Source organism: Mytilus californianus, unplaced genomic scaffold, assembly GCF_021869535.1.
Source record: "Mytilus californianus isolate M0D057914Y unplaced genomic scaffold, xbMytCali1.0.p SCAF_8, whole genome shotgun sequence".
NCBI lineage: Eukaryota > Metazoa > Mollusca > Bivalvia > Mytilida > Mytilidae > Mytilus > Mytilus californianus.
Window position 1 is genome coordinate 90,075,173 of NW_026262734.1, and position 7,280 is coordinate 90,082,452.

Here is a 7,280-nt window from a genome sequence, read left to right on the forward strand (position 1 = left end):
ATGCCTCTGTGTCCTATAGGTACCATGCATAGTCGCATTTGTCATCCTCACTTATGATTATTCCGTTTGTGTTATTTTGGGAGGAAAACGAAAATAAAGGCGTCCGGATATTGTTTCCGTCATCGGACAGACTTTCAAGTCATAGAAAAGACATCGTTTAGGACTGTTTAAAATTACACAGAATTTTGATAAATTTACAAACACCAAAATAATTCATGCATTCCGCAGATTTATTTTCATTTGCACATGGTCTGGGTCGTTATATTCGTTAATTTTATCCCTTGCTTACGCTCTGAATATATTTTGAACTGGTAAAAAATCAAAATGTTATATTGACATCAATTCATGTTTAAAAATTAAGCTTTCCTAAAATTCTCCAGTCAAAAAATAAAAAAAAAAATTCATCCTACAACAGTTTACATACTTCAACCACGCTTTAAATGCCAGCGATTTCGCGGGTGTATTCTAGTATTCTTCAATCTAAAAGGCTATTCGAACAGCCAAGTTTTACAACTACACCGGAATGGTATAGAATCTGCTTGAACTCATTTTGGGTTTTGTTGTTTTACAATTATTTGCTTTGGTCGATTCTCTTCAAAAATCTAGAAAAGCTGAATTCATACGTTAGATTTTACAAAGACATGATATGTATTCAGTAATAGGCTATTTTCATATTTTGCATTTGCAAGAAAAGTGATCAGTCAATTACGGATTTTATTGATCCCGAAAGGAGACAAAATAATCCCTGTTCAGCTTTGGGAAGAATTAATTAAAACATTCGCAGTTGTATACCTTGGAACTGCAATATACTTGTATGACTTCACAATAGTGATTTGTCATTAAGGCAATTTGTTCAAATGATACACATATATTGTATTCGTTATTCAAATAAAATTGAAAATGGAAATGGTGAATGTGTCAAAAAAGACTACAACCCTACCAAAAAGTCGAAGGCCACTAATGGGTCCTGACTTGGGACAGGCGCAATCATGCTTATGTGAGATCTGAAACCTCCCCCTTTACCTCTAGCCAATGTAGAATAAACAAACACACAGAAATACGCACAGTAAAACTCCGTTTAAAAGAAGTCCGAATCCGAGGTCAGAAAAGGTAACAAAAGAAACTAAGCAAAATGACAATGATACATAAATTAACAAAGCTACTAGCAGTTACTGACATACCAGCTCCACACCGTAACTAAACTAATGAAAGATTATGTCTTCAGCATATCAAAATCTTATTTAATTTAGCCGTTTTATTATGTTTGATCTTGATAAGGAATTTATCCCTTCTTACTTAATTGAAAGAAGTCATTTGAGTGGTACATTATATACATGTACGTATATAAGTTTAATTTTAATGTTTAATATTAATTAAATATCTCAAGACAACAAAAGAAGTCGTTGATTTAGATCAACACAAAGAAATAGGTATCCAATATAATAATGGTTAGCCTTGATTTCCATTGGTTACCTATATGGAGATATTCAACACACCTTCATTCAAATACTTATTTCAATCTGAATTGAAGGCAAGTTGTCAAAAGCTTAATTAAGTTAAGAATCTAGATTAATATACACTAAATGCAGTGCCTTTAGATATTTTCAACAGTATCAGTTAATGGGCAGTTTAATTTTTTGCAAACATGAAACAGAAGGCAAGGTTGATTCACTGGAAAAGTGAGTATGCGTTTGGTTTTAAATATATAAGTCTTAAATTTATAAAATCTGAAAATAACTAATCAAGAGGACGACCATTTGATTTTCTGATGGTTGGCAGACTTTTTGTAGCTAGAAATTTTCATTTATTGCGTTTATAATACGGCTTATTAGTGTCACTCTTGTACACCAATCCTGTATTGTCTTGCAGATTGTTTTGCAGAATATTTATTTTCATAATTCCTTGGACGAAATTATTTAATTTCAGATACTAACAAGCCAAAATATTCTTTTGAAAATTCAAATTGAAAAAAATCCGTTAAGGTGTCTTAATTATCTAAGTCAGGACCCTATAGTGAATTTGTAATTAAAACAATTCGACTCCTTCCATAGTCCCTTCCAGTATATCAAATGATTATCCATTTAGGTGTCTTTTCGACTCCAGGATGCTTTAGTTAGTGATTATCTCATGTTATAGATGATTATTTGTTTTCTAGACATATTTGGTGTCGGTTTCAGATCACTCGATTTCTGTTCAATTTATTTACAACTTTTATTGGTTCGAGATTATTTTAAGGTATACATGTATTTGTTTATTCTTCTGTGAAGAGTGTATATAAAATCTACACAAAAAAATATCAGTGTTAATTACGGTTTCGAAGGTTTGGCTAGCCATTATACCAGGTTTAACCCACCATTTTTTCTTAAAATGTCCTGTACCAAGATAGGAATATGGCAGTTGTTATCAAAAAGTTCGTTTCTTTGTACGTTGGCGGTTTTTTTTTTGTTGCACTTCAGTGTTCCTGTTTGTCCTTTGTTTTCCTCTTATAGTTGATGTGTGTCCCTCGGTTTTAGTCTGTAAGCCGGATTTCTTTTCTCTCAATCGATTTATGACTTTTGAACACCGATATATTACTGTTGCCTTTATTTATTGGTTCATCAAGTCGACACAATATTCCCTGTCCAGCTTTAGGACGGATAAAAAAAATTTACACATCGATATTTTTGAACTGTAATGCATGTATATTTTGTGAATATAACTTCACGTTAGTTTTTAGCTCACCTGGCCCGAAGGTCCAAGTGAGCTTTTCTGATCATTTGGCGTCCGTAGTCCGTCGTCGTCGTCGCCCGTCGCCGTTATCGTTTACAAAAATCTTCTCCTCTGAAACCACTGGGCCAAATTTAACCAAACTTGGCCACAATCATCATTAGGGTATCTAGTTTAAAAAATGTGTCCGATGACCCCGCTAACCAACCAAGATGGCTGCCATGGCTAAAAAATAGAACATAGGGGTAAAATGTAGATTTTGGCTTATATCTCTGAAACCAAAGCATTTAGAGTAAATCTGACATGGGTAAAACTGATTATCAGGTCAAGATCTATCTGCCCTGAAATTTTCAGACAAATCCGACAACCTGTTGTTGAGTTGCTGCCCCTGAGTTAGTAATTTTACAGAAATTTTGTAGTTTTTTGTTATAATCTTAGATATCATTATAATATCTAATATCTAATATTATTAATTATGATTTTAACCTTATTTTACATGATTTCCAAAGCATCAGTAAATACAGGTGAGCGACACAGGCTCTTGAGAGCCTCTAGTTTATATGTCTTATGAATTTAATTCATAGTGGCAACGTTAAACATTGTTATTCACATGGTATAAACATAAACATCATAACGTGCGTCTGCTCTTCATTGAGTCGTTACATTTTATCTTTTAAGGGAACAGTAGACTTCTATAAAATTGTAAATCAAACTCGATGTTCAGCAAACACGCTATATTGTCTCTTTGAGTTCTTATTGTTATTTTTTCGTTTTGTTGATGTCTCGTAGGCGACGAAGGATACATCAAATCTTCTTTTGTTCATCGAATTTCCTTTCTACTATAGATATTTTTAGGTATAAAGCTTTACTTAAAGGCAAAACAATGGAAGCCATGTTAAAAAAAAATCAGTAATTCTGGCATTTTGTCCATATAATATATGTAATGGATTCATTATTCAAAGCTTAATACTATTGCCTGCTTTTTATATTGTTCGTTTTGATATGGAATCATTCCAACACAGTTAAACTTATAATTGAAAAAAGTCATTTCGGTCGTTTATACATTTGACAATTAATATGTTTATCAAAATTATTACAATTAAAGCGTATTGTACATATATATATATAAAGTCAATTTTAACAATGAAAAATATGAATTAAATAACCGAAAATACAAAAGCAGTCATAAACTTAGATCATCGTGAATATATAGGTATCCAATCTTTATAACAATGGTTAGTATTATTTTCCATTGGTTACCTTTATTTAACACACAATCAGCCAAATAGTTATATACCCTCTGAATTAAAAGGTCATTGCAGACAAGTTGTCAAATTTCGAGTTTTATACTACCTTTATGCAGTGCCAAAAAATATTTTCAACAGTATCGGTTAAAAGATAGTTTAATATTTGCCAAAAAATGAAACAGGGAACATGCTTTATATACATTAAAAGTAAATTATACTACACTTTCATATATATCATCAGTCAGGTGTAATATCGAATATCAAGTTGAATTTAACAAACAAATGGAACGCTTTATTATAGGTTGCACTTTGTAAATACAGCTGTTTCTCAAAACACGCCTCTTTTGGGGAGATATATAATATTCATAGATGATTTGTTTTGTTTACGTCCTGGTTACCAGATATGATCTCTATGTTTCATCTCATAGAGACATAACTTGAAAATATTACTAGTATAAAAACATGATGTTGCAGTGAAAATTGAATTCTGAAGTAGGTCCAAAGTGAAGGTAGGGGTAGTATAGAATTTTAGTATAAGGTTAAACTCTAATAAGTTCAGGGCATATAAATGTTGAAGATATGTCGCACTGTCTATATTTACAGAAGTGCAATCTATAGAAGACACCGACTAAGTTGACATTTTTTGGATTGATTACATTTATTACTATGGCAATTACAACATGTAAAAGATTAAATGAATCTGTACATTAAGTATAAAATCTGTATGTCATGTATTTATTTGTACTCAACGTATCATACAGAGCGTAAAGATATAATGCACCTTAAAATTCATGACAAACAAACGATTCTCACATTCGTGCATATTTCCGATTTCAAAATGCTTATTTATTATGTACAGTTATTACAATACAGTCCATTACATACTCTGATCAATATCTACCATCTGATACATTTGATATTTACATCAAATTGTTAAAATTAGGTGTCATCAAACATAGGATTTTAGCCTTGTATTGGGTGATGGGCAATTATCTAATTATATATAGGTTGCCTAATGATATTCGATGGGTTTGACTGTAAATGACACACTGCATTAAAACTTTACAGGTAAATTGTGCTTTTCTTTTTTCAATTATCTCAATTATCTGAATGTCAAAATGTGTCATTTATATCAGAATGAAAGGCTAGAAACTAACAACACACTATTAATAAGAATAAAGTCACCTTTATTTGGTGTATGCGATAACAGATTTATAGTTCTTTATTTTTCTTCCGATGCAAATGAAGTAGAGTTAATCAATTATAGGCCATCAAACGTCCTTCAACAATGAGGAAAACCGATACCGTATCAACGGCTATGAAAGCCGCTGACATGCAAGATGAGAAACAATACGTCAGACACAAACCAACATCAGCGACTGAACTACACATTACTGATTTGGAACATGCACGCAAAGAATGTGCCGGGGTAAACATTTTTGTAAGCGCCCAATCCTCCTGTTACATGGAACAGGCGTGTAACAGCACAACATAAGAACCAACTGTACATATCAGTTAAATTGGCGTTACTCAAATGATAGATACGAGGATCGCAATAACTCACATTACACCAATAAAAGGGTACTCATAGTTGCTGGTATTTTTTTAGAAATTAGAAAAAAAAACATTTATGTTCTCTAAAATATATTTTAAACAGATGTTAATGTGTATAGAATATCTTTCAGAGTTAAGGTTATTACTCAAATCCATTTTGTCCAAATACCATGAGTAAAAGAGTCATTTTAGCTGAAATGTGTCATTTTCAACATGTTTTATGTCACCATAAGGACTTTCGCAAGTTACCTTTATGCACTAAAATGTCTAGATTATAATTATCTGTTACGTTTTTTTAATCTTTAATAGAATTTGAAATGCTTGAGTAATGTCACTTTGTTTCCAATTGCAGATGGCTGATATCATATTATCTACAGATTTAGATACACATATTCAAGAAATAGAATTCTTAACATTCTGTGATCATAACGAACATATATATGTGTATATATATATAAAGGTAAAACACAAATAAAGAAAATATAGTATTTTTTGTAGCATGGAATGAGAACTTTTGATTTCTTTCACGGCGTTGGTGGTAGTTAATGTAACTACTTGTATTTTACACAGCTTATATAACCGATATTTGTAACCCTCACTGAGAAGATATCTTGGGGAGCAAGAAGGTGAACTGTGGTCGACGCTAGGGGCCGTCTTGACCTTGTTGTAGGGTATGAATGATTCGTTCATTGTTGAAGACCCTACATCAACTGTCATGATGAAGAACAGGAATAAAAGCCCTGTTCATTGATAATTTTCTATGTTTTCTATGTATTGTATGCGATTTTGTCCCATGTACATTTACTCCATATATTTTCATTTTCTATCAATTCATTTTAAAAGGTAAGAATTAGAATTCATCATTTTCCCTTTTCTTTTTCCATCCAGGTATTAAATCGAAATAGTAAACAACTTTGCAATGAATATAAATATAAACAATACTATAGCTGGTAGTAGTCCAAATAGTTATGAAGTCTGTAATAGTTATCCCTTGAAGACGCAGTGTGTCAGTGTAAGATCATCCCGATGGCCGGAGTGCAAAGGGTGATCTTACACTGACACACCAAGTCCGAATGGGATAACTATTTTACATCCCAGCTGTTCTAGATTAGATTAAGACCCATTTACGCTTCATAAAAATCTAGTTTAGATCGCCACACAATCCTTAAAATATATTTTATATATCATTATATAGTATGTACCTTTTATGAGCCCCGGACACAATGTTTAGATATGTTAAATTAACAGTGAGTTTGTATCCAGTCGTCCTGGTGTAGGGGTTCGAATCGTGGGTCTATATGCTAAAGGTCTTGAGTTCGAATCCCAGCATAGACACTGGATTTTTTCTACATAAATTTTGATAGTTACTCTTTTCCGTATAAATAATTCTAAGTTTTATTGTGGATTAGACATTCCCGCCAAAATGTTACAAAACAAAGGAAAGCATGCAAAACTAAAGAAACTTAAACTGGGGTGATCCGGCTTTTTATTGGAAAATTAATTAAATTTTGTATTTCTATCCATTCTAAAAAAAAAAGGCAAAATTACATACTCACTTTGCATAAAGATTCGTTTCTATTGATTTGTTTCCGCTTTTTAGATTTTTGGTCAAATGCAGTGGTGAAAATCTTCATGTTAGAAGATGCTTGTTGTTTAATAAGCGGTTGTAAATTTAGATGAAAAGATCAAAGCAAATGATTTGATTATTTAGATGAATAAAATTGGAGGTTTCTTTTTCTTACATAACATATCATGTGTAGAAACAATTTTATT